Here is a 23527-nt window from a genome sequence, read left to right as displayed (position 1 = left end):
GTCGCAAAAAGTCAGACACAACTGAGCGACTAAGACACACATATATATACATGTGTTGTTTTTGTTCAGTAGAAATTAACACAATATTGTAAAATACTTGAATTTGGTGAGTTCATACTCTAATGCTCTCTCATTACACATTGTACATTTAATAATGATTAGAAACATTTTTAATATGAGCAGTCTTCTAAATGCACAATTTTTAATACAGAAATCCTTATTTAGTGCTTGCTTCAGCAGCACATATACTAAAATTGGAATGATATAGAGATTAGCATGGTCCCTGTGCAAGGATAACATGAAAATTTGTGAATATTCACATTTTAAAAAAAAATCCCATTCAACTGCTGGGTAATCAATTCTTGATCTTCTATCTCGTGAAATCAAATTCAGCTACCCAAAACTATAGTTAATAATAATTACATGTATATATTTTACCTAATCCTATTGACATGACTATTAAGTGGTATCATTAGGCTCTTTTTATGGATAAATAAATAGGCTGAAAAGTTAAACAACCAGCTCAGGTCTATAAATGTAGTATGGTGGAGCCAGAAGGCAACACCAGTCTGCATGTCTGGAGTGGGTATGACTTCTGTATTGTATCAATAGTGCCATGAAGGGACAAACCAAGTACTTGTCAACATTGAACATATTCAGTTCAGTTCAATTCAGTTGCTCAGTCGTGTCCGACTCTTTGCGACCCCATGAATTGCAGCACGCCAGGCCTCCCTGTCCTTCACCAACTCCCGGAGTTCACTCAGACTCACGTCCATCGAGTCAGTGATGCCATCCAGCCATCTCATCCTCTGTCGTCCCCTTCTCCTCCTGCCCCCAATCCCTCCCAGCATCAGAGTCTTTTCCAATGAGTCAACTCTTCGCATGAGGTGGCCAAAGTACTGGAGTTTCAGCCTCAGCATCATTCCTTCCAAAGAAATCCCAGGGCTGATCTCCTTCAGAATGGATTGGTTGGATCTCCTTGCAGTCCAAGGGACTCTCAAGAGTCTAACACCACAGTTCAAAAGCATCAATTCTTTGGCGCTCAGCCTTCTTCACAGTCCAACACTCATATCCATACATGACCACTGGAAAAACCATAGCCTTGACCAGACGGACCTTTGTTGGCAAAGTAATGTCTCTGCTTTTGATTATGCTATCTAGGTTGGTCATAACTTTCCTTCCAAGGAGTAAGCATCTTTTAATTTCATGGCTGCAGTGACCATCTGCAGTGATTTTGGAGCCCAGAAAAATAAAGTCTGACACTGGTTCCCCATCTATTTGCCATGAAGTGATGGGACTGGATGCCATAATCTTCATTTTCTGAATGTTGAGCTTTAAGCCAACTTTTTCACTCTCCACTTTCACTTTCATCAAGAGGCTTTTTAGTTTCTCTTCATTTTCTGCCATAAGGGTGGTGTCATCTGCATATCTGAGGTTATTGATATTTCTCCCGGCAATCTAAGGACCAGCAAATATCACACTCCCACAGGCCCTCACACAGTACTGAACACTTTACTAATGATTCCTCAATAAATACTTATGATTAATTTTTAAATGACCTTGTTGAAACAGAACTATACTGTTCATGAATAGTGGGCAGAGCACTGAATAGAGCAATAGACCCAGATGTTAACAAGGGCTCTTCTATTCACTAGTTACTACGTGGCCTTGGACAAATTACTTGTCTGAGGCTCAGCTTCAAAGTCAGAATAATGGTTCTCGGTGGTCAGTTGTCACGGTTGGTGAGTAGTAGCTGAGCCAAGATGCTATGGAATCTTCTGTCTCCCCATCAGATTACTAAGAGGACCATAAGTACTGCTTTACGCAGGCAGTTTGAAAATAAGGTTCCAGCAAAACAAAAGCTGTTTCAGGAGGATAATGGAATTCCAGTGCATCTGAAGGGTAGGATAGCTGATGCCCTCCTGTATAGAGCCACCATGGTTCTTACAGTTGGTGGAACAGCATGTGCCATATATCAGCTGGCTGTGGTTTCACTTCCCAAAAAGCAGGATTGACTTCAGTTTATCTTCGCAGCAATCATTTGGTTCAATTCCATTTAGCTGTCTGTGGACCAGTAAATCTGATACACAACTGGGTTCTTTGGGGATCAGTATTTATTGACTTGAACTAACTGCCATCAATAAAGCAGTCTTTACCATGAAAAATACAAGTAAAGTCAGAACAACAATACCAGCTGGGCCTGCTTTCCAATGTCGGACAACATATGGAGGTGATCTTTGGAAAACATGATTTGTTGAACAAATGAAAGGCTTTACAGTCTCAAATTCTAAGCTCAAGAAGTCCATTTAACCTCTGCTATACTGACTGAATTGATTATGGTGTAAACCTAGCTCAACAGCCCACCATAAGTCTGGCTGATAATTTCATCCTTTCATTGGATTCTACTTCTCTGAACCTATTCTTTGGCATTTATCATTTGATTCCATCTCTCCTTCACCCAAACCAATCAGTTTCCAAAGTAATTTTCTGGCACCAAAGAGAAGAAAGTATGCTGCCCAGATCACAGGGGCAAACTGTTCAAAAGACCACAGGAAACTTCTGCCCCTTCTTCTTACCCCAGTTGCGTTAATCATATTTAAAATTTTTCTGTATGACATTTTGACATCTTACATAATCTTTGTGGCTGTGGAAAGACTGTTCCATCAGGGCTAGCTAATTCTTAGGGAGTGCAAAGGATCCAACAAGATGTATGCCCTTGATATATAAACTGATGAATCCAGAGCCATCATACCTTTGCTATCTGGCCCATATTCCTCTGCCTTAATCACCACAGGGTTAGGTGCCAGGCAATAAGGACCACCACATCATAGGAACAGAATAAAGGGACAAAGTACAGCAATTCAATAAGTAATCCCACTGGGGAAACATAAGTAAAGAAAAAAGTATGGGATGGGACTTCCCTGGTGGTCCAGTGGCTAAGACTCTGAATTCCCAAAGCAGAAAGCCTAGGTTTGATCCCTGTTCAGGGAAGTAGATCTTACATGCCATCACTAAGAGTTTGCATGCTGCAACTAAAGATTCCACATGCTGCAACTGAAGATCTATAATACGTGCTGGAACTAAGACCCAGCACAGCCAAATAGGTAAATAAGTAAATATTATTTTTGAAAAAGAAAAAAATGTATGATAGACCCCCGTAAGTTAAGGATCACTCAAGAAAGCATGTTTGCTTAACAAAACCATGCCAGGGAACCATAAGTTATGGCCCAAAGCAATAAAACAATGGTGGAATGAGACCCATATCCTGCCCAGCAAGGGCAGTAAGTTAATGATTCCTAGGACGTGCTCCTCTGCATACACTAAAAACAAAAATACAAGGAAAAGGTGACATTATATGGAAACCTGAGATGACTTACCATATTTTAGTATATGTCACCACTTTTTTGCTTATTTTGATTGTGCCATGACAGTCCCCATTTTGACCATGTAGGGACAAGAACACTTCCCCACCTGATGTGGAGGGGGAACTAATGATGGAGCGTGATATCTACTTAAGAATGAGCAAGCTGGTCTTCTCCACCTCCTCATTTTTCCTTTGACTGTAAAACTGTAGCCCACTAAGCTCTTGGGCAGCACTCCCTCACCTGCCTGCTTGTAAATCTCACATGCTTCCCTACACTACTAAACTTTTTCCTTACCTGTCACTGCCTCTTGCTGAATTCTTTCTGTGCCAACACAGAAAAGCCTATGCTTGGCTGTGTCCTGAAATGCTTTCTCCCGTTTCAGCTATAGCCTAAAACTCAAGGACACTCTTCAAACTAGCCATTCCTAAATTGTTCATGCTGCCCGGCCTTACCTTTCCCATAGGAACCCTAATAAAAAGTCTGGCCTAAATATATTGCACACTCCTGCCTTTGCTTCATGATCAAAATCTGGTGTTTGTTCTGTGGCTGTGTGATGAGCTGTCCCTTTTGTTTCTAGGGGAATTGTGAGAAACGTTAAACTTTTCTTACAGTGGCACTGACCTCTCCGTGTTGTCACTCAGTCTCCTTTATAAATAAGACTTACACACAGAACACAGACCAGCAGGTCTTTTCAAAGCTAAAGAAGCTTAAGAGGGAGAAGAGTACTGAGTATTATTAAATAATGACTTGCCCTTCAGGGCAAGCTTATCAGGATGTACTTATTTTATGATTCTAATTCCTTTACTTGGCAGATCTTGATTTATGTTTAAAAAAAAACAAACAGTGGATAGTTCACATGTGTGTGTTAGTTGCTCAGTTGCATCCGACTCTGCGAGCCCATGGACTGTAGCCCGCCAGACTCCTCTGTCCATGGAATTCTCCAAGCAAGAATACTGGAGTGGGTAGCCATTCCTTTCTCCAGATCTTCCAGACCCAGGGATTGAACCCTGGTTTCCTGCACTGCAGGCAGATTTTGTACTGTCTGAGCCACCAGGGAAGCCCCTAGTTCACATGACTTAAATTCAAAATATTTCTTTGTGAGAAGGGAAAATGAGACTTGGTGTAAATTAACCCCACCATTCTTTTTGTTTGTTTCTAATCATTGGACTGCTTGAATACTCATCTCCCTTTTTATTCACCTTATTTATTCTTTGTCTTCTTTGAGTTTTCTTCCTTGAGACTAAAATGATAGATTTTGTTTAAAACTTAAAGACAGAGCTCTGTCTTCAGTATGGAAAATATACTGAAATTCTTAGTCCATTTGGGCTGCTGTAACAAAATACCATAAACTGGGTGGCCTAAAAACAGAACATTTACTTCTTGCAGTTCTAGAAACTGAGAAGTCCATGATCAAGACTACAGACAGAATTATGTCTGTTGAGAACCCTTTTCTTGGGTCATAGGCAGTTTTTCTCTGTCTTCACATGGCAGAAGGGGAAGGTGGTCTCTGGAGTGTCTTTTATAAGAGCACCAACCCCATTCAGGAGAGCTCCACCCTTATGACCTACCACTTTCTTAAGGCTCCACCCATCACATTGGTCATTAGGTTTCAATATATAAGTTCTGGAGGAGGCAAAGATAAAGACCTTAGCACTAAATACAAGAAAGTAGGTTAATTTGCCCACAGAATACATTCAAGAAGATCTCTTCAATCATCCCTAGACACCCTAAGAGGGAGGGGATGGTTCTAGTTTTATCTCTTTTGTCCTGTTTTCCTTTCCTGTCCTTTTTGAGGTGATCAATGGAAAGGCTGTTCAGAGGCAGAATCTTTGCTGCAGCTGCTCTTGATACTTGATCCTTTTTTCATTAATTCGACCAACTGGAAATAACCTTGCTAAGGCCAGATGCCTTGTCTGTGTTGTTCACTTCTGTATCCTTAATTGGCACATCGACACATAGTGGGCGCTCAACAAATACTTGTTAAATGAATGAACCATTATTTTACTGAACTTCTGTGTGCCGGGTACCGCTCCAGGAGCTGAGAAAAGGGAGGTAAGGACCGCATTGCGGTTCCTGGGGAGGCCCACACTAGAGAACAAAAACAGACGCGCTAAGTGTTCTGCCTAGTAGAGGGAAGGAACGCCGGGCTGAGACCTGCGCCAGGCGGCGCTGGGTGGCCTGCCCGTCTGCCGGGTCTGGCCTGGCTCTCCTCTGGGTCCCGCGGCGCGGACCAATCTGCAGCAACAGACCCGGGAGCTGTTTGAATGCCAGATGATTCCTCCCGACGGACTAGCCCCCGGGCATTCCTATCTCGTTCCCAGACGCTTCCCGGTGCTCCGGGGTTGGACAGCACACACCTGTCTTCCCAGCGTCGGCCCAGCTGCGGCTCAGGCCTGCGGGACTCCAGGGAGCGATACGCCCCCATCCGCCGGCTGCGGGCCAGAACAGCAGCGGGGTCGCAACAATCTCCAAATTCTTCACTGAGACTTCACCTGCCCCAGCCGGGGGAAGTGTGTGGGGCGCAGCCTGTAGGGCAGCTCCTGCATCTTCCCCTAACGAGAACCGTGTGTGTGTGTTGGGGGAGGGGGATGGGGGTGGTGGTGGTTGCAAGATGTGCTTTCACTTCGGTTCGGGCAGGGTCAAATTGCGGCTGTGTTGTTTCTCTCCCAGCCAGGTTTAGCTGGAGCCAGGGAAACTCTCAGTGCTCAGGGACTTGAAATTCCTCCTGTCTTAAACCCTGCAACAGCTGCAGGAGCTCTGGAGATGGGAGTGCGGCTGCCGCGTTGGAGCTGGCAGGGCGACAGTAAAAGCAGTAGAAGCAGCGGAAAGCTGGGTAGTGTGCGAGTCTCCCTCTCCTCCCAGCTTTTTGCCAAGGTGCCCATCCTCGGACCCTCGGGAATCTACTAATCAATTTTTATTTAAGCAAAGAGCTCTGAAGCTCGATTACCTCTGCCTGACAACCCCAAACACTGTCAGCTGCCACTGTAGTGTAGTGAATTTGGGGGTGGGGGTGGGAGGCAGGATTACTAGAAGAAGAGTTAAACTTACACGGGGAATATTATTGCATCTGTATCCTCTTGTTCCGTGTCTTCCTTGAGGATAATGCTAGACTTCATCTCACAATTTCAACATTTTCACCTACAAACATTTCCGAAAGTAAAGTCTTCCTTCTTGTTAAGCATGCTTTCTTGTGCTTTCCAATACACAGACCCATGCTGGCTACTCACTACCGGCACAGGAAACCACTCATTACCTTTCACAATCACTGTTTGACGGATTTTCTGTATTTTTCCTTAGGATATGAAATAAACTACGGGTTTATTCAGCTGTAGTTGTAATTCTTTGACTAAATGGAAATAATTTTCAAGCTTTTTTTTTTTTTTTTTTTTTTAAGTGAACAATAATCATGATAGAAATGGCCTTTGGAGTCTTCCTGGTCTTTCCACAGGCAGCACCAAGCCTTTGACTTTGGTCCATTTTTTCCCTAAGTTTCAAAACCTAGATCTGACTCCAGACATGCAGGTGGAATTGTATAACCTTTTTCTGTGCGAGATCATGCCTTTGTAATGGTCACTAAGCTCTCCAGACTTTTTGAAAACCATCTATGTAACAGTTACCTTGCAGTGTTCCTGAAAACGTGGGGGAAAGATCACCTTTGAAGGGCCTGCGTGGGCTTAGCATGATGCGTGTCAAGCATCAGTAGAGCTGCCGCACAGTAAGTGCTCATTACCTGTCATGGACGATGATGCAAGACTTAACCTAGGATGCTCAGGCCAAAAGGCTGGTTACTCTAACTTTGGCTGACAAATGTGAGCTCCTCCTTCTCTTTTATTATCATGTATGTCTTTATCAGTAAAAAGCATTTAAAGGAATTATTATAAAAGGCTTCCTGCCTTGGGAGTCCCATGCCAGCCCAGTACAGTCATGGCTGCCCCGGCCTCGCTCCGATTTTGGTACCCACGTACCCTCCCCCGCCCCAGCCCCTAACCTCTTTGAGCTTTCCTTGAGCTGCACGGCCTTGGGGCCCCAAGGCCCGGCTAGCTTTGCCCTGCATCCTGCAGGTTAGCGGCGCTCGAGGCTAGGGAGAAGGTGGGGCCCCGGCGCGGAGCAGGACGTGGGGCGCGAGCATCTGGAGAAGTTCACGCAGGGAGAGAATCGGCCAGCTAGACCAGCCGCCCTGCTCCGCCCGCCCTCTACCCGCAGCTCCAGGAACCCGGCACTTCGTGGTCACGCGTCCTGCTTTCCAAGAGCTCGTAGTTCCCGGGCCACCGCGACGCAAGCCCACCACTAAGAAGGTGTGAGGGCGGCATGAGACATCCACGGGAAAAGAGAGGTATAGGTCCCACGAGGTCTAGGGGGAGCCTTTTCTCTCCGTCTGCACAGGAAAACAGCCTGGCTCGCCAGTGGGTCCAATCCCAGGAGGAGAGCCAAAGGAATCCAGTGTCCCGACGCTTCCAAGCCCTCAGGAGACGCGGGCCCTCCTTATCCCCGGGGCGCCGGCCGTAGGGCAGAGGCCAGACCTCGCGCTCTTCTGCGCCTGAGTCCGGCTGTCCCGTGGAGCTCTTCGGGTCACCAGCGCTTGGGACGTCCTTCCTCGGCGGCAGGGGGCAGGCCTCGGCCGAACCCTCAAAGATCCCCAATGTTGCTCTCTCTGCTGGGCTTCTGCGACGCCGGAGGTCAGTTTTTCCAGGGGGCTGAAGGACCACATGGGGAGATCGATGGTGTCTCACATTTCATTCCTTTCTCACTTCTGTTTGTCACATGTGTGGAGCTTTCTGCACCTGAACGTCACTTTGATGGAATAGAATAGAATCTCATGCCCCGAGCAATCAATCATTTCTTGTTGGAGATGACCCATTTAGTCACCGGAAATCCGGCTAAAAGCATTGCTCCAGAAAGAAAAATCTTTTTAAGATTCCAGCATTCACTGCAACGTTTGTTATCCCCAGAATGTAGAATTGACTGAATGTATTAATATTTTCTAAGACTTGCAATTTTGTCACAGTTTGTAACCAGTTTTTAAAAGACCAACCAATGCTTAAAGGTAAATTAGTTGCAAGCACAGGAGGGGAAATATTAGTTAGAAAAATTAGTTAAAACAGCAAATAGAAACTGGTCCCCCTTCATATATCTTCTCCCAGCAATTTTCTTTCTTCTATTTCAAATATCTTGCCCAAATTGCAAGAAGAAGCAGCAAAGCAAAATACCCACATCTCACATTTAGATTACAGATATTGTTAACTTATTCAAACACCCCACATTTCTTTATCATTTGATATGGAGTCTAACTGCCTATGCTTAAAAAGCTGGGCAGAAACTTTCCTTAGGGTGGGACTTTTCAATAGTTGAAACATGGGTTCTTTAAAATTTATATATTTAAGCTAAACCTTCCTTGATTTCACATGGAACAATTCTACCAAGCAAAACAGAAAGTACTGCCTAACCCAAAATGTGTTTTGAAAGAATAAGTTTACCATGCTGAGAATAAAAGGTCTTTCCTCTTCTAAGTAACACCATGTTCTGCAAATACCTTCTTTTAAAATGAATATTTCAGTTAGACAGATCCAAATATCTTTAGTCTTAAGTTTATTTGGTAATAAACTTATTAATAAATTGATAACATTCTTAATTTTCATTTTCTCCCATGTTTATTGTCTTGGGTGCTGAGAATAGGTTAGTACTTTGAATAAATCACAACCATCCTTAGTTCACAGATTTTTTTTTCAGCTGGGAAGAGGGTATAACTTTCTTCCTGAGATCAAACAATATTTACTCTTCTTTTTCATATGTTATCTCCTTGGCCTTCCATTCTAATAACAAAGAAGCCTTGAAAATTCATTCTTCATTATATAGACAGTATGAAAGAGGTAAGAATGGTTTCAGAGGTCAAATTCAGTATACACATACTGAATTTACTTTCTCTGTAAATATATGGAGTTTAGTAAATTCTCCATCCTCATCATCTTCATTATGTAAAATATTCAGAATTAGAATTTTGAGGGTAATACTATCCAGCCATTAAACAAGAATAATTCAAAAAACAATTTTGGATATCTGGGTCATTTAGTCTTGACTGAGTAGCTATGGTTCCTTAAAATGGAATAAAATTCAAGAAAATGTAGCTTGTATCTTCAGTATTCTTATTATTAAATAAACATTTGCTCACTTTTTATAACTCTTTAGATATTTCAGTTGTTTTCAAGTTAAGCCTTTTTTTTTTTCTCTTAAACATGCCAAGATTTTGAGGTGTTTCTACAGAAGGATATTATTGGATATAATAACCTTCCCTGAATTTATGCCTACTCCTTCATGACTTTAAAGTGACTTTGCATGGGGTTCCCCCATTTTTGGTATAATTTATATGTTATAATGAGAAAGGAAGTATCTCTTTTGGACCATAAAATATTGAGACCAAAGAAGATTAGATGTAACTAGAGTAGAGGAACATCATGAGAAATGCTGGGCTGGAAGAAGCACAAGCTGGAATCAAGATTACTGGGAGAAATATCAATAACCTCAGATATGCAGATGACACCACCCTTAGGGCAGAAAGTGAAGAAGAATTAAAAAGCCTCTTGATGAAAGTGAAAGAGGAGAGTGAAAAAGTTGGCTTAAAGATGTTGGCTCAACATTCTGAAAACTAAGATCATGGCCTCTGGTCCCATCACTTCATGGCAAATAGATGGGTAAACAGTAGAAACAGTGGCTGGTTTTATTTTTCTGGGCTCCAAAATCACTGCAGATGGTGACTGCAGCCATGAAATTAAAAGACGCTTGCCCCTTGGAAGGAAAGTTATGACCAACCTAGACAGCATATAGTAGAGACATTACTTTGTCAACAAAGGTCCATCTAGTCAAGGCTATGGTTTTTTCCAGTGGTCATGTATGGATGTGAGAGTTGGACTATAAAGAAAGCTGAGTGCCAAAGAATTGATGCTTTTGAACTGTGGTGTTGGAGAAGACTCTTGAGAGTCCCTTGGACTGCAAGGAGATCCAACCAGTTCATCCTAAAGGAGATCAGTCCTGGGTGTTCATTGGAAAGACTGACGTTGAACCTGAAACTCCACTACTTTGGCCACCGCTGACTCATTTGAAAAGACCGTGATGCTGGGAAAGATTGAGGGCAGGAGGAGAAGGGGATGACAGAGGATGAGATGGTTGGATGGCATCACTGACTCAATGGACATGGGTTTGGGTGGACTCCGGCAGTTGGTGATGGACAGGGAGGCCTGGTGTGCTGCTGTTCATGGGGTCGCAAAGAGTCGGACACAACTGAGTGACTGAGCTGAGCTGAACTGAGAGTAGAGAAATGAAGAAGGGAACATAAGTAAGAATCTGTATGTCTCAGATGGCCACCTGTTCCAGTAAGTATAAATTCAAGATATCTTGTGGGATTTTATTTAATTCAGTAACCTAGAACCTAGAAGAGACCTATTTGTTTCATTACACACACACACACACACACACACACACACGCACGCACAGATTTTACTTTATAAAGGTATATGAAGATTGGGACCTGGAAGCCCTAGATGTCTTTTTGGTTCTGAGATCCTCGGCTTCATGAACCACAATACAAATGGTTTTTAGGAGTTGCCTAATAACTAAGTAATGGCAGTGTTTTTGTAAAGCTGTGTTAAAGGTTGGGGATTCAGCAAGATTTGGGAGAAAAATTAATGATTACTCAGAGGAAATGATGAATTCAAACTAGACCATAAACTATCTTGGTTTCAGACCCAGAATCAAACTCTTTATATTGGGACTTCCCTGGTGGTCCATTGTCTAAGATTCTGAGCTCCCCAGGCAGGGGGCCTGAGTTTGATCCCTGGTTAGAAAACTAGATCCCACATGCCACAGCTAAGAGCCGTCAAACCACAATGAAGATTGAAGATCCTGAGTGCCCCGACTATGACCCAGTGCAGCCAAAGAAATAAATATTTAAAAAAACTCATTATATGAATACATCTAAAACCCCATTTAGATCCTGGTTTCCCCAATTTCTGGGCCCCCAAGGCTGCTTGCAGGAGAGCTGGTGGGCCAAGCCGGTCCTGCAGGCCTCCCTGCCTGCAGCAGAGGGACTACAGGTGATAGGGTCAACCCCTCTGACTTCCAAGAAGAGGCCTGAGAGGACCAAGATGAAAGGGGGACATTGCTTCTGTCACCTTTTCCCTTTTAACCTACACTAGAAATGGCAACCCACTCCAGTATTCTTGCCTGGAAAATCCCATGGACAGTGGAGCCTGATGAGCTATAGTCCACAGGGACACAAAGAATCAGACAAGACTGAGCAACTGAGCACAAGCATAAAAAGAAGCCTGGTGAGGTAGAATAGCATTAGAGATTGAATTGTTGAGCCTATCTCCCAATACACTACAAGTTTTCAGGGATATATTATCAACCATTCTGATTTAACTCAATTAACTCAGCAGTTGTCCCCTCCTTTTTCTTGCACCATTAATATTTCCTCATTTGCAAATTATTAGCATCGTATCTGCTGCTACTGCTGCTAAGTCACTTCAGTCATGTCCGACTCTGTGTGACCCCATAGATGGCAGCCCACCAGGCTCCCCTGTCCCTGGGATTCTTCAGGCAAGAACACTGGAGTGGGTTGCCATTTCCTTCTCCAATGCATGAAAGTGAAAAGTGAAAGTGAAGTCGTTCAGTCGTGTCCAACCCTTAGCGACCCCATGGACTGCAGCCCACCAGGCTCCTCCATCCATGGGATTTTCCAGGCAAGAGTACTGGAGTGGGGTGCCATTGCCTTCTCCGACTCTAGTATCTTCCAACCATTAAAAAGTCTTTGATCCCATATTCTCTTCCAGTTACTACCATATTTCTCTGATTCCCTTTATAGCAAGAATCATTCTAAAAGTAGCTTATAGTTGCTGTCCCTACTTCCTCTTCTCCCATCCTTTTTTGAACCCCACCCCATCAGATTTTCACCCTCATCAGTCCAATGGAAACTTTTCCTGGAAAAGTCAGCACTGACCACCATGTTGCCACATCTAGTGGTCAACTTCTAAATCCTTAGCTTACCTGATCTCTCAGCAGCATTTGACAGAGATCATAATTCCATTTTCTAGAAACTTCACTTGACTTCCAGGACACTTCTCTTTTAGTTCTCCTATTTCATGGGTTGCTCCTTCAGTTTTCTCTGCTGTTTCCTCCTCACCTCTTTGACTTCTGAAGTTGAAATGCCCCATTGATCAGTCTTTGGATTTTCATCTCTGTATATACTCATTCCTTTAATAAGCTCGTCCATTATCATGGCTATATATATAGTCATGACAGAGTATACATACATGTATACATACATATACTGATGACTTCCCAATTTACATCTCCAGCTTGACTGCTTCTCTAAATTGTAAATTCATATATTTCAACTTTCTTATGAATTTCTCCATTTGGATGCTAATAGATGTCTCAAATTTAATACAAACTTGTGTTTCCCCTAGTTGCTGCTTCTTCAGTCTTTGTCATCTTAGTAAATAACAAATCCATCCTAACCATTTGATTATGCCCCAAACCTAGGAGATACCCTTGATTTCTTTTTCTTTCACATCCCAATCCAATCTGGGTGGCTGTGCCTTGGAAACATCTCCCTAAGTTTGCCTTTCCTTATCATCACTACCATCCCGGTCCAAACCACCATCATCTCTCCCCGGATATTGTTAGTCTCATAAATGGTCTCTACTTTACCTTTTCCCCTTTACTTTGTTGTCCATATTGTAGCCAGTGTGATTCTTCTAAAGTAAAATTCCAATTGTGTCACACCCCTGTTCAAAATTCTATAATGATTACCCATATCATCAGAAGGAAAAAAAACACAGTCCTTAAAATGATTCAAAAGGCCCTCGATGAATAGGCCCCATTATTTTCTCTCTAATCTCATCTCCTACCACCTTCTCCTCACACACTGTGTTCCAGTCACGCTGCCCTCCTCACTGTACCTACAGATTACTAGGCACACCTCTACCTCAGGGCCTTTGCACATCCCCCAGATATCTCACATGGCCTTCTCTGTTACTTCCTTTGAGTCTCAAAAATCATCTTATCCGACAGACCTTTCCTAGCCATTTCATATAAACTAGCATCTTCCTTGGAGAAGGCAATGGCACTCCACTCCATTATCTTGCCTGGAAAATCCCATGGACGGAGGAGCCTGGTGGGCTGCAGTCCATGCGGTCGCTAAGGGTTGGACACAAGTGAGCGACTTCACTTTCACTTTTCACTTTCATGCATTGGAGAAGGAAATGGCAACCCACTCCAGTGTTCTTGCCTGGAGAATCCCAGGGACGGGGAGCCTGGTGGGCTGCCATCTATGGGGTTGCACAGAGTCGGACACGACTGAAGCAACACAGCAGCAGCATCTTCCTTCATAAATCTTTTTACCATTTGCTTTGCTTTATTTTCTTTCATAGCACTTATAATTTCAGATATGATTTATTTATCTAAAGACAGAACTGCTGTGAAAGTGAAAGTGTTAGTTGTTCAGTTGTGTCCAACTCTTTGTGACACCATAGACTGTAGCCTGCCAGGCTCTTCTGTCCATGACATTCTCCAGGCAAGAATACTGGAGTGGGTTACCATTCCCTTTTCCATGTAATCTTCTTGACCCAGGGATTGAACCCGGGTCTTCTGCACTGCCAGCAGATTTTTTACTATCTGAGCCACTGTAAGATTGGTTAATTCAATGCCTCAGAATGGCTCAATGACAAGTGTCTAGTCTCATTAGTATGTTGATTTCTGTCCTCTGGTTTGTTCCTCATGATTGATTGTTACTATTCTAGTAACAATCTAGAATATGTGAGAATCTCATCCTTGCATATTCAAAGACAGAATTAATGGGGGGCTTCCCTAGTGGCTCAGATGGTGAAGAGTCTGCCTGCAGTGCAGACCTGGGTTCAGTGCCTGGGTCAGGAAGATCCCCTGGAGAAGGAAATTGCAACCCACTCCAGTATTCTTGCCTGGGAAATCCCATAGACAGAGGAGCCTGGCAACCTACAGTCCATGGGGTGACAAAAGTCAGACACGACTGAGCAACTAACATTCTCACTCTTACTTTCCTTTTGTACACCCTTTCCGAGATCAATATAAACCTTTCCTGTATATCTCTAGAAAACTTACCCTCATGTAATTTTGGCCAGAATTGTTTCACATGCACAGTTCTAAACCAATCCCAGTAAGAGAAAACAAACTCTCATATTTGTTTTAAGCTAATCTCGACTCACATAAAGATTTGGTATAAACAAATTCCAGTTCCTGGGATTTGGAGGGATTAGCATTCTCCAAAGAACTTGACCACTGGGTCTCACAAGGCAATAGAAATAAAAGCAAAAAGAAACAAATTGGGCCTAATCAAACTGACAAGTGTTTGCACAGAAAGGAAACTAAACAAAAAGAAAGGACAACATAGGGACTGGGAGAAAATATTTACAAACAATGCAACTGACAAGGGCTTAATCGCCAGAATCTTCAAACAGCACATACAACTCAATACACAAAAAACAAACAACCCAATGAAAAAGGTCAGAAGACCTAAATAGATATTTCTCCAGAGAAGACATACAGATGATCAATAGGCACATGAAAATATGCTCAACATCACTAATTATTAGAGAAATGCAGTTCAAAACTACCATGAGGTACCACTTCACACCAATCAGAGTGGCCATCATTAAAAAGTCTACAAACAATAAATGCTGGAGAGGGTGCAGATAAAAGGGAACCCTCCTCCACTGTTGGTGGGAATCAACATTGGTGCAGCCACTATGAAAATCAGTACGGAGGTTTCTTAAAAAACTAAAAGTTGCCATTGTTGTCCAATTGCTAAGTTGTGTCCAACTCTTTGCATCCCCATGAACTTCAGCACACCAGGCTTCCCTGTCCTTCATTATCTCCCAGAGTTTTCTCAAATTCATGTCCAGTGATGCTTTCTAACCATCTCATCCTCTGCCACCCACTTCTCCTCTTGCATTCAGTCTTTCCCAGCATCAGGGTCTTTTCCAGTGAGGCAGCTCTTGGCATCAGGTGGCCGAAGTATTGGAGCCTCAACTTCAGCATCAGTCCTTCCAATGAATATTCAGGGTTGATTTCCTTTAAGATTGACTGGTTTGATCTTCTTGCTGTCCAAGAGATTCTCAAGAGTTTTCTCCAGCACCACAGTTGGAAAGCATCAATTTGGCAATCGGTCATCTTATGGTCTAACTCACATCCCTGCATGACTACTGCAAAAACCATAGCTTTGACTAAATGAACTGTTGTCAGCAAAGTGATGTCTTTGCTTTTTAATATGGCTTCCATACCCAGGGTCATTTCATAGACAAAAAGCCTATTGTAGTGCCAGCCATCGCGTCTGCACTCAGGAATGGAGAAAGGCAAAGGGAACTGTGTTGTCTTCTTAGTCTCAGACAGCACTCTGCTTGTATCACATTAACCAGATCTAGCTACAAAAACGGAGAAGGCAATGGCACCCCACTCCAGTACTCTTGCCTGGAAAATCCCATGGACAGAGGAGCCTGGTAGGCTGCAGTCCATGGGGTGTCAAAGAGTCGGACACGACTGAGCGACTTCACTTTCACTTTTCACCTTCACGCATTGGAGAAGGAACTGGCAACCCACTCTAGTGTTCTTGCCTGGAGAATCCCAGAGATGGGGGAGCCTAGTGGGCTACCGTCTATGGGGTTACACAGAGTCGGACACGACTGAAGTGACTTAGCAGCAGCAGCAGCAGCTACAAAAAAGCTGGGATACACAGCCTTGCTGCCATAGCAATGTAACCAACTGAAATGTGATATAATTAGAGTTCTGTTAGAAGATGGAGAAAATTGATACTTGGGAGGCAAATAGGAAACTTTACTACAATAAATAAGGTAATATAGTGAAATTGCATATTATTATTACAATTTTTGGCTACCAGAATCTATTAAGACCTGTGATGGGAATATCCTACTTTGTGGCTCCATTCTTTTTTCAGGTCTTAATTCTTTGGCTTGTGTTAATAGACAGTTGTCTTTATGTTCATATGTTTTCCCTATATTTCTGTCTGTGACCAAATTTCATTTTCTTATAAGGACACTAGTCATATTGGGTTAGAGCCCACCCTAATGGCCTCATTTTAACTTGATTATTTCTGTAAATTCCCTATCTCCAGATAAGGTACTAGGGGTTAGAACTTCAATGTATGAACTTTGACAGGCACAATTTAACACATAACAATACATAAGAACCCTCCCTGAGGAATGTATGTCTTAAGTCAGGGGCATCAAGTCAGGGGCACAGAACCCCAAACTCAGCAGTAATACAGAAGACTCTGCTCCTCACTGCTGCCTCCTCTTCTATTGGTCTCCAAAACAGAACTGCAGGATTTGAAATGTCAAGGATGGATGTAGACTAACTTTACTGATTTCTTTTAAAGGAAGCTATTTGTACAAATGCAATAAATGTAGGCCATTTATAACTGACTTAAGAGCAGAGCATGTTTGGTGGTTTCTGTTTACAACTGAGAAAAGGAGAGCAAGCTTTATTTAATGCCACCGGATTAGCATTTCTGATTGTGAGAGCTTTGGACGCTGTGCCTGTGGACTCCTTAGGCCTGGTGGGGTACCACTGTAGCTGTGAAGATTCCAAATGGCCGTTTAGATCACAGACTCTGTAACTCAACACATTCCCTCTGACATGTCCCTTGTGCTGTGCTGTGCTTAGTTGCTTAGTCGTGTCTGACTCTTTGCGATCCCATGGACTGTAGCTAGCCCACCAGGCTCCTCTGTCTATGGGGATTCTCCAGGCAAGAATACGGGAGTGGGTTGTCATGCCCTCCTCCATGGGATCTTGCCAACCCAGGGACTGAATCCAGCTCTCCCAGATTGCAGGTGGATTCTTTACTGTCTGAGCCACCAGGGAAGCCCCATCCCTTGTTATGCTATGCTATGCTATGCTAACTCACTTCAGTCGTGTCCGACTCTGTGTGACCCCATAGATGTGAGCCCACCAGGCTCTGCCGTCCCTGGGATTCTCCAGGCAAGAACACTGGAGTGGGTTGCCATTTCCTTCTCCAATGCATGAAAGTGAAAAGTGAAAGTGAAGTCGCTCAGTCGTGTCCGACTCTTAGAGACCCCATGGACTGCAGCCTACCAGGCTCCTCCATCCACGGGATTTTCCAGGCAAGAGTACTGGAGTGGGGTGCCATTGCCTTCTCCATCCTTTGTTATATCCCACTGAAATCCATGAAAAAAAAAAAAAGGTTCTTTGTTCTGTGACCTTTTAAGAAGAAGCAAGCCTCATATAGCTTCTTGAAAAGTCACAGAAGAATCTATTTTTTTTTCATGCATTTCAGTGGGATATAAGCAACATATTCATACCTATTGCTTGCTTCAGATCTATTCTGCCCTACTATTTTTTAAAAGTTAAATCTTATTTTATTACTCATTTATTTGCTTATTTTTTGGCTGAGCCAGGCGACATGTGGGATCTTAGTTCTCTAATCAGGGATCAAACCTGCAATGGAAGTGCGGAGTCTTAACCACTGGACCACCAGGGAAGTCCTAGTCTTATTTTAAAATAACATTTGGTAAATTTTCAGCACATAGAAAAGTAGAGAGAATAGTGTAATCAACTCCATGCTTCTATCACTCAAATCCAACAACTATCAGTTTATGGCCAATTTTGTTTCAACATACTCAGTGGTTCTCCACTGGAGGTGATTTTTACCCTTAGACATTGTCAGACATTTTGGCAATGTCTGGTGTCATAATTAGGGGAGGGGTTCTATTGGTCGTCTAGTGGGTAGAGGTCAGGGATGATGCTAAATGTCCTACAATGCACAGGATGGCTCCCACAGCAAAGAATTGTCATGTAGAAGGTCAATAGCTCTGAGGCTGAGAAACCCTGATCTATACCTGTACCCGCGGCCCCCCACCTTAGAATTACTTGAAGCAAACCCTAGACGTCGTGTTAAATCTTTAAATATTTCAGCGTGTATTTCTGAAAGATAAGGATTAAAAATTATACTACAATTACAATTATATTATTAATAATCACAATTATTCCTCTTGTAGTTAACATTATTTAATTATCATTAAATATCTAATCAGTTCTAGAATTATCAGGGTGGACTCTTCGATGCCTTTTATGGCCTAGTCTCAAAAATCACACATTTGCAACTTCGTGACCAATCACTAAGTCTGACTCACACTCAAGGCTCCACCTTTAGAGGGGAGGATTGTCAAAGAATCTGTGCACATATTTTAAAACCACGACATCCTTTAAGCCTCTTTAAATCTTTTGCTTTCCCCTCTCTTTCCTACTCCCCCCTGCAACCTACTTGTGACACAGGTTGTTTGTCCAGTAGAGGGTTCCACAGTCTGTCTGTTTCTCTGACTGTATCCTCATGGGTTTGTTTATCAAGTTCATCTGTCCTATTTCCTATTATCGGAGGAATCAGATTCAGGTTCAGTTTTGTTTGCTTGCTTGTTTTGACAAGTCTATTTCATGGGCAGTGTTGTGTATTTCCATTCAGAGGCTTGCTCTTTGTGATGCTAGTCATCACTGAAGATCACTGACTTCATCTATTATTCTATGAAGGGTTGCCATAATATTTGAATTCTTGAACTCTTCCTTCATTTGTTAGCTAGAATGTGTCTATAAAATGAGGCTTCCCCTCATGAATTATTTGTTGCCCTGAGACACACATGACTATATCTTATGTGACTGCCTTAGCAAGTGGTCCTTGGTGTCAAAAATCCTGCTCCATTTAACTTATCATGTACAATTTCCAGCCTAGTAGTACAATACATTATCATAGGACTCAGTGAATGGTAAGCATAGGTATCAAAAATATTAATAACTCACATTCTTGAGTATATCCTCTGTCCTGAGTTCTAATGCTAAACACTTTTCATCAACATCTCATAATCCTCTCAACAATCCTATGAAGAAGGTCTGCTTATTATGCATATTTTACAGATGAAGAAACTGAAGAATAGAAAGGTTACCTTTGCTAAAGGTCACATGGGTAGTAACTATCAGAGGTAGGATTTGAATCCAGGCAGTCTGCCTCTAGAGCCCACTCTCTCAACCACTAGGACATCTCACAAAAGGAGCATGTGAAGATATGTGAAGTCAGTTAAAAGTTCTGAATATAATGTGGTCAGGTGAAAATAGCCTGGGCTTGGTTCTCAGAAGGTGTGAGAGGAATTCTATTATTTGCTGTGTGACTCTAAGCAAGCTTACTAACCCCTCTGAACATTTCTCATTGGTAAAAGATAAATAATAAAATCTACCTCATAGTGGTGTTATGATGGTTAAACTTAATAGCTTGTTTTTTTGTTGAGTATTTTAAAAGTTATAAAAATGTATCTGTGCTCAATAATAAAAAGACAGGAAAGTTAACAATGTGGAAAAGATTTGAATAAACATTTCTCCAAAGAAGATAAACAAATTGCAGGAAGGGTAGGAAAAGATGCTTGGGCATTAGCCATTTAGTCATTAGATAAATGTAGATAAGATTACAATGAGATTCTCACCCCTGCTAAGATGGGTATAGTAAAAAACGAAGAAAAAAAGGCAGATAATAAGAAATGTTGGAGGAAATGAAGAAACTTAAACACTCGTAAACCACTGGTAGGATGTAAAATGGTGCAGCACTTTGGAAAGCAGTTTGACTGTTGTTCAAACAGTTTAATACAGACCCAGCAATTTCACTCATGAGTATGCATCCAAAATAAGTGAAAATATATATGCACACAGAAAGTTGTGTGCAAATGTTCCCAGTGGCATTATACATAATAGCAAGGTAGAAGCAAACTAAAGGTCTATTAGCTGATAAATGGATAAACAAAATATGATATCTATGCAATAAAAGATTATCCATCCACAATAATAAATGAGATACTGACATATGCTACAGCATGGATGAACCTTGATAAATTATGCTAAGTGAAAGAATTCAGTTGCAAAAGACCATGTATTGTATGGTTCAATCTATATATAATGTGCAGTGTAAGCAAACTTTTAGAGATAGAAAATGCACTGATGCTTGCCTATAACTAGGGAGTTTGGGAACATATGGGGAGTGATAGCAAGTGGGTATAGGCTTTCTTCTGGGGAAAGGAGATAAAAATATTCTAAAATCAGACTGTTGGTGATGGCTGCAAAATCCTGTGAATATACTAAAAATAAATAAATAAAACCTATCAACATTGAATTGTACAGTTTAAAATGGGTGAATTGTATGGTAAGTAAATTATACCTCAATAAAACTGTTTAAGAAAATATTGTGTATGTATGTATAAAAACGTACTTTTGTAACTGCACCTAATTTTTTATGTTGTGATCATATATCTATTTGGAAAGCTTTTCTGAATGTAAAGTCCCTACTATAAAATTCAAACATGCTTTCAGGAAGCTAAAACATATCATCATTTGGTCATGGACATAATAGCACAAGCATGAATAAGATGAGTGATGAAATTGACTTTTCAACTGGACAAACACATACCTACTGGTGAATTAGGAGAGTACACAGGATGCTACTCCTACTAGTGAATCTACTAATTGTTATTCAGAGATGCTGGTTATGAACCTGAACTTGATTCTTAGTTGTGACATTCAGCTGGGTGTTTCTTTTTTAATTGTTCTATTTCTATTGCTATCATAATGGCCATTTAATGAACTTCCATGCTCACAGGTTGTCCTAGGAATTACACAGTGCCTGCTATGCAGCTTCCCCCCTCCCCCCACCCCCGCCCCGCCCCATATGCACAACTGGATCATGGGTTAAAGGAAAATTCTGTGCTTCCTGAATATAGATTTACATGTTTTTTTCTTCAGGAGGTAGGCTTGATTGGGAAGAAAGGAAGGCTTTAGGCCCGTGGAGGAACTGAAGAGAGAAAAAAATGTTTGACTCATGGCTCACCAATGGGGATTGTCCATCTGTCACATGGTCATCTTCTCTGACCTAAAATCCTCCTTGTCATTGGAGAACTCACCTTCCCATCAGGCAAGGAGGGGGAAGTGTCTCTAGATACACTCAGTCTGGGAACCAATTTTGAATAGAAATTTACTACAAAAAACACTGGTTATATTATTCCTTCTCCAGATCCACACATCAACTGCCTTTTCTCTTCCTCTTTTTTCTCTTGCTGCATGTAGATTTTAAAACAGAATTAAATCTCAAAATACATTCCAATTGAAGGGAGGTGGGAAATACATTCTTATGGTACCAAAATGACACCAAAAGTGAGACGTCTCCATTTGGCCCCAAGCTTAGAAACAAACAAGGAAATCCAGATAATCTGTGTTCCCCTTACTATTCTTCAGTTTTCATATGTCATTTCTGGCTTCCCTGCTCCTCAGGGAAGGAGTGTGTGTGAAGTTATTTGGGTGTGAAGTTCTCTTTAACATACACAAGAAGATACTTTTGTTTCTTTTGACTTTTTCTCCCCAATTCAAATACCAAATTGTTCTTATTATTGCCCCAAGAGAGGGTATGTTCTTTGGCGGTGGGGATGGGAGGCAGAAATTAAGAGAAAGAAAGCCGAGCTCTTCAAGGGGGGTGGGGAGGGGGAGAAAAACCGTCTGGGAATCTCAAGAACATCTTTATTTCGCCTTTTAACTCTCCGCCTTTCTGATTAAAGAGTTCAGACCCGCTCCCCCGCCCGCGTTCAATTATCCCCAACATCTTTTCTCAGAAGCTGTCACCACCACTTGCTGAACCACAGCCCCATCCTGAGCCATTAGCCCGTCTCTTTTCCGTTTCGCTTTTCTTTCCTCAGTTTCTCCCTGCAAGCTTTATAAATCTCCCTTGGAGGAGGAGTGTCCAAGCGGGTGGAAGTCTGAACACAATGCAACCTGAGAATTTCTGTCACTCTCTGCATATGCTCCTAAGTGCTTTAATCCCAATTAGGGGCGGCTGACACACGGTCCTATTCATTCCCATCAGCTCTTGAATACATTTGCCTAGAAATGAACTTCACAAATAGAGGCGCTCCTAAATGTGTCCAACAGCAAGGAAAATCGAATTGAGTGCGGGCTCATTCGGCAGCGGCCGGCAGAGGAGCGTTGAATGTGGAGGTGCCCCGAGACATTGCAATTCAGCAACACGCTCGCTGACTTTTCTTTGCACCATGTCAACCGAAAGAACCAAGAAATAAGTTGGGGGAACTCCGGTTAAAAGGCAACTTGAGAGGAACTCTGAATACTTTTATTGAGCCGCTTCCAATGAAGGACTTAAAACACAACAAAAAAGGCACCACAAAACCCACCAGCGGCGTCCGGGCTGCGTCCTCGGCGCGCGTTTGGAGTCTCCGGCCGCTGCGCACCCACCGGCCTCGCAATTAGGGGAAAATGGCCCAGTCGCTGGCGTGTCATCTGGTGGCGTTCCCAGAGCCCGTCTCCGCCGCGCTATTCAGACCCGGCCTTAATGTCCCACCCGCGCCTCGGGGGCAGCGCAGCTGGTCCGCACTGACCCGCCCACCCGGCCGGTGCGGACACCCTCGGGGGCCGCGCCCCGTGTCACCTCTGGCCCCAGCTCGGCGGAGTCCCCAGGCCTCTGCCTCGCCGCGGTCTCGCCAGCGATCCTGGACCCCGCGCCCCTCCCTCCATCCCGGGGTTTCGGGACTCTGCGCACCGAAAGGGTGGTGGCGTTGGTGACTCCCCACCACCCGGGGCCTCAAGGTCAAGGCCCGCGGTGAACGGGGAGTAGCCACCTGGGCCCCACTAGGATCTGAGGCACCAGGGCTTTGAGCCGCGGAGACCCCAGCTCAGCGCGAAGTCTTGCTGGGGCTCTTTCCCTAGAAGCGGAGTGGAGCCGGGTTACACGTGCGCGGCGCGGGCAGCGTATCCAGCCCGGCGCTCCGACGCCACCAGGCGCGGGCGGGGCCGCCCCCTAGTGCTGCCCGGCAGAGCACCGCGGCGCGGTGGGGCTCGGCTCGGGGTGGGCTGGTGCCGTGGCTGGAGGGCCGCTGCTCTCCGGCGCCCACGCCTGATTAGGGGCAACCTGTTACCGGGACTAAGGTGTTGGCCGCGCAGTTCCGCGGTGGGCAGCGAGCGGGGCCGCCCACAAACCTGCCTGGTCCCGCACCTCGGCGTAGAAGGAATTTCGCTTTAACGGGGCCTCTGGACGCCCATTTTCAGTCCATAAAAAAGCCGAGTGGAATGTT

General features: G+C 43.4%; 1 non-coding gene and 1 pseudogene across 1 annotated transcript; both read left to right on the top strand.

Moving 5' to 3' along the window:
• Window positions 1-224: 224 nt before the first annotated feature.
• On the top strand, window positions 225-328 carry LOC139185055 (U6 spliceosomal RNA). Its single transcript, XR_011568640.1, has one exon. It is a non-coding gene; the product is annotated as a U6 spliceosomal RNA (small nuclear RNA).
• A 1403-nt stretch (window positions 329-1731) lies between these two features.
• On the top strand, window positions 1732-2213 carry LOC139184824 (cytochrome c oxidase subunit 7A2, mitochondrial pseudogene; annotated as a pseudogene).
• Window positions 2214-23527: the final 21314 nt, after the last annotated feature.

Source organism: Bos indicus, chromosome 9 (assembly GCF_029378745.1).
Source record: "Bos indicus isolate NIAB-ARS_2022 breed Sahiwal x Tharparkar chromosome 9, NIAB-ARS_B.indTharparkar_mat_pri_1.0, whole genome shotgun sequence".
Taxonomy (NCBI): Eukaryota; Metazoa; Chordata; class Mammalia; order Artiodactyla; family Bovidae; genus Bos; species Bos indicus.
This window is presented reverse-complemented; position numbering and strand designations above follow the sequence as displayed.